Source organism: Calidris pugnax, unplaced genomic scaffold (assembly GCF_001431845.1).
Source record: "Calidris pugnax isolate Ruff unplaced genomic scaffold, ASM143184v1 scaffold150, whole genome shotgun sequence".
NCBI lineage: Eukaryota > Metazoa > Chordata > Aves > Charadriiformes > Scolopacidae > Calidris > Calidris pugnax.
Window position 1 is genome coordinate 802,449 of NW_015091300.1, and position 7,956 is coordinate 810,404.

Genomic DNA, 7,956 nt, shown 5'->3' on the forward strand with positions numbered 1-7,956 from the left:
TACACTAAAGACAAGCCATCTCTCATGAAGGAATTTTCTGCGGCTTGATAAAAACTGGCATCTTCACCTCCCTGCTCTTTATGTCTGTTAAAATGCACCAAGGGTTGACTATATGGTTAAATTAATCCTCTTATAGAGGGATGACCCTACAGACTCCTCTCGTTTACATTACAAGCAGGAACCAGGATGGTCACCTCAAGACAAGGTTTGGGAAGAAAAATAATACCTTTTATTAGACCAAATTCCACTAAGAGATGCTACTTCTCTCCACCTTATCGCTTTTACACCTTTAGAGCAACAACATTGCTAATTACCTTGACACTGTTTCCATTATTTTGATTCTTTTTCTCCCCTGGAACTTTGTTTTGTCTTTTAAAGTTAACTCTGCTTAAAATGTCTCATGTGTCAGTTCTATTCCCCACCTCTGAGACCAGCTCGTGTGAGAACAGCTCACATCCATGCTATTAAAGTGTTTTACACCCAAACCAACATTCCTACATGGACAGTATTTTTGGGAATAGCGTGCTAATTTGTACATTTTCTCCAGCAATTGTTTGGGAGAACACTAGTTGGCCCGATCCAGAGTTATGCCTGGGATTGTGCTAATGATTTAACAGCTGCAGCTCCTGGGGATGTTTGGTGGCACTGTTAAATTGGTTTTAGGAATTAGGAATGATGCAGTTTAAACATATATCCATATGTAAGTCCTCCCAGTTAGGGAGCTTTGGTGTGTATGGATGCAAGTCCCTCCCCTCCCTGGTTCTGATGAATTCCTTTGTGGGTGGCTCACACAACCATCGTTGTTTATTAACAGGTCTGGCACTTGCTGCTTTTTAATTTATGTTTTACTTTCTCTGCTTTTGATCTCTTTTTAGGCTGGTGACCCGTTTAACCTCAGAACATCAGTTGCTACCACCCTGTTGTGCTCTTCAACAACCAGGGATGTGGTGACAAAACCCAAGAAGGTCTAACCAGGTAATATTTCATCTTGCTTTTCTGGCTTTTCCTCCACTTCCTTCAAATTTCAGTTTCTTCAGTTAGTTGGATTAATTTAATTAAACCCAGGTAGATTTATATGTGCTGTGCTCACAGCTCTCAGCTCCGGTGTGGACACATGGTGACCTTTTTCTACACCACCCTCATAGCTGGGAGCTTTGTTCCAGAGATCATCTACAGCATCCTACCTCTGCCCTCCTGAATCATCCTCCTTGACATCGTGTTTCTTGTGTTTCTTCCCAAGTTGCCGAGCTCCTTAACTCTCTTGATGGAAGGACAGAAGGACACGGGGCACAAATTGAGGCGGGCAATTTAGACTTGGGAGAGCAACCTTGTGTCTTTAACGTGCCTCCTTTAACCCCAGATGTCCTGATTAATTTTTCATCATGAGGCTGGAACAGTTTATTGCTCCATCTCCCTTTTGTTTGATTATCCAAGAAGGGGCTGAGGACTAACCTAACCCTCAAAGATATTCCACACCTGCAGCTCCTCAGTGAAAACAGAGAGTAAAGTGAAAGAGCAGCTTTGTTGCTAGAATGGTCTTGGCCATGGGCCCTACTCCAGCGCCACGATGTCGTTCAGGGGCTGGATCTATCTCCACACCCCAGACCAGTGTAACCAGATCAGCACAGGCTGCTGCATCAGCTTGAGCTTTGAGACTCTCAATTCAAGCATCAAGCAGAGCAAGTGCAGAGGGGAAGGACTGCCCTCTTCTGAGCACTCAGTGTATATCGAGTTGGGATTGTCCTGCCTTTATTTGACCAAAGTGGGTATAAAAAGCGTCAAAAACTTTTAAACTCATCCTAAGTTTAGGAATAAGTTTTTCATAGAATCATAGAATTGCCCAGGCCAGAAGGGACCTCCAAAGGCCATCTAGTCCGACCTCCCCGCAGTCAGCAGGGACACCCCCAACTAGACCAGGTTGCCCAGGGCCTCGTCGAGCCTCTCCTTGAATATCTCCAGGGAAGGGGCCTTAACCACCTCCCTGGGCAACCTGTTCCAGTGCTCCACCACCCTCACAGTGAAGAACCCTCTCCTCATCTCCAGACTTTTCTGTAAGGCTAACAAAGAGCAGCATCCTAACCAGTGCAAACCAACTTAGATTCCCCCAAAAGAAGTGAGAAAAGAGTCTATGAGCCAATAAGCAGAGCACCAGCTTGGCTCTACAGAGAAATGGCTTTTTGCTTTTGGAGCTACCCCACCTTGAGTGCTGGGTCCAGTTTTGGGCCCCTCACCACAAAAAAAGACATTGAGGGGCTGGAGTGTGTCCAGAGAAGGGCAACGGAGCTGGTGAGGGGTCTTGTGAGGAGCAGCTGAGGGAGCTGGGGGGGTTCAGCCTGGAGAAAAGGAGGCTGAGGGGAGACCTTCTCGCTCTCTCCAACTCCCTGAAAGGAGGGGGTAGCCAGGGTGGGGTCTTCTCCCAAGGAACAGGTGATGGGACAAGAGGAAATGGCCTCAAGTTGCTCCAGGGGAAGTTTAGGATGGAGATGAGGGAAAATTTCTTCCCTGAAAGGTTTGTCAAGCCTTGGAAGAGGCTGCCCAGGGCAGTGGTGGAGTCACCATCCCTGGAGGGATTTAAAAGCCAGGCAGATGTGGTGCTGAGGGACATGGGTTAGTGGTGGTTTTGTCAACGTTGGGTTGATGGTTGGACTTGATGATCTGAAAGGTCCCTTCCAACCTGGACAATTCTATGTTTCTATTTGCCTACTGAACACTGCTGAGGGCAAAGCAACCCACAGGACACACTAAAGCCGTGTTGTAGCTGCTGACCCACAACGTTCTACATCCCTCTACCTTTCAACCACTCCACATGTGCTCTCCCTGGCCACCTATTGTCATCTGAATCATAAAATCTAACTCCTCCTGCAGGAGAAGGTTGGTGTTAAAAACACCACCGAGGCGAAACGATTACTTGATGGGTTTTTTTACAATAAAACCATAAATCTTTCACAGTGACAGTGCTGCAGAAGCCACAGATCTTACCTCTGCTGGAAGCAACCCACGGGACACACTAAAGCCATGTTGTAGCTGCTGACCCACAACGTTACATCTACATCCCTCTACCTTTCAACCACTCTTCATGTGCTCTCCCTGGCCACCTATTGTCACCTGAATCATAAAATCTAACTCCTCCTGCAGGAGAAGGTTGGTGTTAAAAATACCATCAAGGTGAAACGATTACTTGATGGGTTTTTTTACAATAAAACCATAAATCTTTCACAGTGACAGTGCTGCAGAAGCCACAGATCTTACCTCTGCTTGGCTACCAGCGTGCTGAGAGAAGAAATCCATCGGGCAGCCATCACAGAAAGCTGTTAGGACCCACTCACCCTCTGCAAATCTCTGTTGCTTGTTCCCAACCACCTTTATCCACTTCAGGTGCTTGGAAATGCCTTCTGGGAGGGGTCGTTCCCTTTTCTTGCCACCACCTGAGCTTTAGGCTTCCTGATCTGCAGGCTTGAGCAGTCCCTTTCATCCCAAGGAGGGTTTTGGGGTCCCTTTGCATGGCTACCAGCGTGCTGAGAGAAGAAATCCATCGGGCAGCCATCACAGAAAGCTGTTAGGACCCACTCACCCTCTGCAAATCTCTGTTGCTTGTTCCCAACCACCTTTATCCACTTCAGGTGCTTGGAAATGCCTTCTGGGAGGGGTCGTTCCCTTTTCTTGCCACCACCTGAGCTTTAGGCTTCCTGATCTGCAGGCTTGAGCAGTCCCTTTCATCCCAAGGAGGGTTTTGGGGTCCCTTTGCACCCCTGTGCTTATTTAATGCCTTTATTTCATGCATTCCAGGGGCTGTTCCTGGGACAGGGACATTATCCCTGTCCCAAATATCCAGGGGTGTGTGTGCAAAGTTAACGAGCAAACCGGTGGCAGCACCAAGTTACTGTTCAGAAAGATTTGGACTTCTTATTCCAGCTCCCCCAATAGATCACCTTCACAGAACCACGGAATCTCCAATATATATATTTTTTAAACACTGCTACAAAGCACCAGCCTCTTGCAGTTTTAAAAGCCACCTAATTTAGGAAGTCCACCTATCATTTCAGACCCACACGGGAAGAAGTCCCTCTCTGCTTCCTTTACTGCTACAAAGCGCCAGCCTCTTGCAGTTTTAAAAGACACCTCATTTAGGAAGTCCACCATACCATTTCAGGCTCACACGGGAAGAAGTCCCTCTCTGCTTCCTTTGTCAGAGGGTGCTGTGAATGCACTGTTGAAGCTGAAGGTGGAAATTTATATTTTTTTAGGCACATTGATCCAATCCAGGTGCTGAATTGGTGTGATCTCACTCTTTCTCCCCACAGGGGGAAAAGCTTGATGGTAAATCACAATCTGCTGGGTTTGCCTTCACCCTGCAGCTCTTCCACACATCACCATTACTAAAAAGAGGAGTCTCTGGAAGATGTTAAGGTCAAGGGAGGGTGACCACCACCACCACCACCACCTGGGTGGTGTCACCAATTTGAATTCCCTGTGGGGTTGATCTGTAAGATTCCATCCAGGCGGTGAAGGAGTAAAGCCAGGAGCTCTGATTTACCAGTTCCCCTGCAGAGGGCGGTCCATCCTCACTCGAGACAGGTCCAAGAGCTGCACAGCTCTGAAGGCAAACAGACTTTTAGGCAGGAAAACACAATTCTTCCCCTTTGCCCAGCGGCTGGGAAAGAGCTGCCCTCCGAAGTGACAGCCATGGCTTGGGGGACATCCATCTCCTGAAGGAGACCTTTGTCCAGCTGTGGTCCTGCACCCCATCCCCACAGCACCCCAGACACTCCAGGTGCAAACAGGCCCCCAGCACCTGGTAAAAGCTCCTAAAGCCACCAGTCAGCTCCACTTTTTCCATCTGCCTGCTCAGCTCCCTACCCCTCGGCTTCCTCTCTCCCACCGTTTCTCCCCCCATTCCTTCTTTTCTCAATTCATCTCCTCAAAGGGCACATCCTGGCTCTTTTCTGGCAGGTCCAGCAGGAGCCTTGGCCAGTATCTCAGGCTTGGTGTCTCCTCATCCCCTGGAGCAAGGAGCAGGCTGCAGAGCAAGTCCCAGAGCAAGGCTCTGCCTTTCTTCCAACCACCGTGTCAAGAAATAAAGGCTGGATAATGGAAACGGAGTCTTTGAACAGTGACATTCATCTGAAGACGCAGCAGCACAGAGAGACCACACAGCTCCTGGGGGAACAACTCAAAGTAGAAGGTGAGAGGATGGAAGATCTTAGCATTTACTGGCACCTACTGTGTTTTTGGGTTTGAGGAACATCATTTAGAGCAACAAAGTACCTGCTGCCGGAAGGGACCCTCGCTCGGTGGAGAGATGACGAGCGGCTCTTGCCCCTGTTTGGTTTTTAATGAGCTGGTTCAGTCAGTTTTGAAATGTCAGTGGGTGTCTCTGGAGACAGAGAAGTCACAGCCAAAAGAAGAAACTAAGGCTCCTGCTGTTCAGCCCCTCTGCAAGTGGCTCTGATTAAATATTTCAGTTTGCTGCTCAGCAGCTCCAGGGCTGACATTTTTGCCACCGCTGCTTTTGGTTTCCTGGTTGTTTTTCCACCAGAGACTGAGCAAAGGCACAGCCTGGCTGAGGATTAAGGGGGTGACACAAATAAAATGCCACTGCCAGCTCTCTACAGAGGCACGACTTCCAAGCCTGTCCCTCTGCTGGGGGGGGGGGGGGGTGTAGAAGCTCACCCAGACCAGGCAAAGCCCGTCCAGCTCTGGTGGCACTTGGAAGGTGGTGGGGTGCAGCTCCAAGAGCAGCCAGTGGGATGAGATATACAGCAGCTGAGATGGATCATGCAGAGGTAATATGAGCTGCTAATTTGGGCCAGAAAAGCTCATTTCTCTGCATCCTTTTGCAGGGAGAGAATAATGAGGTCTCTGTGTTGGTGGGACCACCACACTGAATCATCTGCAGAAGCACTCAGATGTCAGGCCATACGATGATATGATGAAGAACCATCATATACCATCTTCTCCGGAGGGAGAGGCTTCTCCTCCTCCTTCCTTTCACAGCTGACAGGGGAGAGAATAATGAGGTCTCTGGGTTGGTGGGACCACAGAGGGCTCCAGCTGTTCAGCACCCTAAATCACCCACAGAAGCACTCAGATGTCAGGCCATACGATGATATGATGAAGAACCATCATATACCATCTTCTCCGGAGGGAGAGGCTTCTCCTCCTCCTTCCTTTCACAGCTGACAGTTGTATGGGATTACACGAGGAAAATCCAGAGGCCCCTCCAAATCCTGTTTCCAGGAGGATTGGCTCTTGTTTCTAGACCTCCCTGGAGAATGTTTATCTCCACCGGACAGCAGGAGTCTGTGCATCCCTCTCGCCTTGCCTAAGCTTCCTCACACCCAGCTGTGCTAAACAATTGACTCTTGAGCCTGAGGAGACCTTCTCAGTTGAAGGTCTCCTCCTCCCCAGCAGTCACTGTTTTGGGGACTGATGAGTCTTCCTTGGTGGGATGTAAATGCTGCCTGTCCACAAACATGGTTAGGCTCATCAAACTCCTAAAAATAGGGGCTACCTGTTGGAATGAGTCCAGTGGAGGGCTATGAAGATGCTCTGAGGGTTGGACCACCTCTCCTATGAAGACAGGTTGAGAGAGTTGGGGTTGTTCAGCCTGGAGAAGAGAGGGTTTCAAGGAGACCTTAGAGCCCCTTTCAGTCCCTCAAGGGGCTCCAGGAAAGCTGGGGAGGGACTCCGGATCAGGGAGGGGAGCCATAGGACGAGGGGGAAGGGTTTGACACTGAAAGAGGGGAGATGGAGATGAGATGTGGGGAAGAACTTCTTTGCTGGGCGGGTGGTGAGAGCCTGGCCCAGGTTGCCCAGAGAAGCTGTGGCTGCCCCATCCCTCGAGGGGTTCAAGGGCAGGTTGGAGGGGGCTTGGAGCAACCTGGTCTGGTGGGAGGTGCCCCTGCCCAGGGCGGGGGGTGGCACTGGATGGTCTTGAAAGTCCCTTCCAACTCAAACCATTCCACGATTCTATGAACTTAACTATTGACCACCTCCAGCAGGCTGAAAAAGCAGATGATTTGTGTGTGGGCAGCTTGGATCCTCAGTGCATTTGTTTTGTGGTAACCCAGGCTCCCTGCGGTTTCGTTCCTCCAACGGTGCCAAGAAGCTCTCATCACGGAGAAGGAATTCACATCTCCAGAGGCGAGAGAGGCTGAAGAGATGTGGCTTGAGCTTCGTGATGAGAGGGAAAGATGGAACTACAAGGATGGAAACAAAAACCTTTCCAATCCACAGGCCTGACGCAGAGGCTCCCCCAGGCATTCAGTGTGACATACATGCATTTCTATAGGTGCACACACAGCATGTTTCCTTCCACCTCCCACCTCCTGTGATGTTGTCAAGTGTTTTAGAGGACTCACCTGGATGACTGGTGGCTTCCCACCATCCAGTCGCTCACGAGCACAGGCCCCTCACAGAAGAGAGCAAAAATGCTTCGGGATTAAATGATTTTCTTGTTTTGTTATTGCTCAGGAGGGACATTTCATCACCTCAGCATCAAGCCACTCACAAGCACGGGCCCCTCACAGAAGAGAGCAAAAATGCTTCGGGATTAAATGATTTTCTTGTTTTGTTATTGCTCAGGAGGGACATTTCATCACCATCCCATCTCCCATCGACAGTGTGTTTTCCCTGTTCTCCTTCTCACACGGGGAGATGACAAGAGGAAACGGCCTCAAGTTGCTCCAGTCGGGATTAAATGATTTTCTTGTTTTGTTATTGCTCAGGAGGGACATTTCATCACCATCCCATCTCCCATCGACTGTGTTTTCACTGTCCTCCTTCTCACACAGGGAGATGATGAGGAAACGGCCTCAAGTTGCTCCAGGGTGGGGTTAGGATGGGTATAAGGAAAAATTTCTTCATGGAAAGGGTTGTCAAGCTTTGGAAGGCGCTGCCCAGGGCAGTGGTGGAGTCACCATCCCTGGAGGGATTTAAAAGCCAGGCAGACGTGGT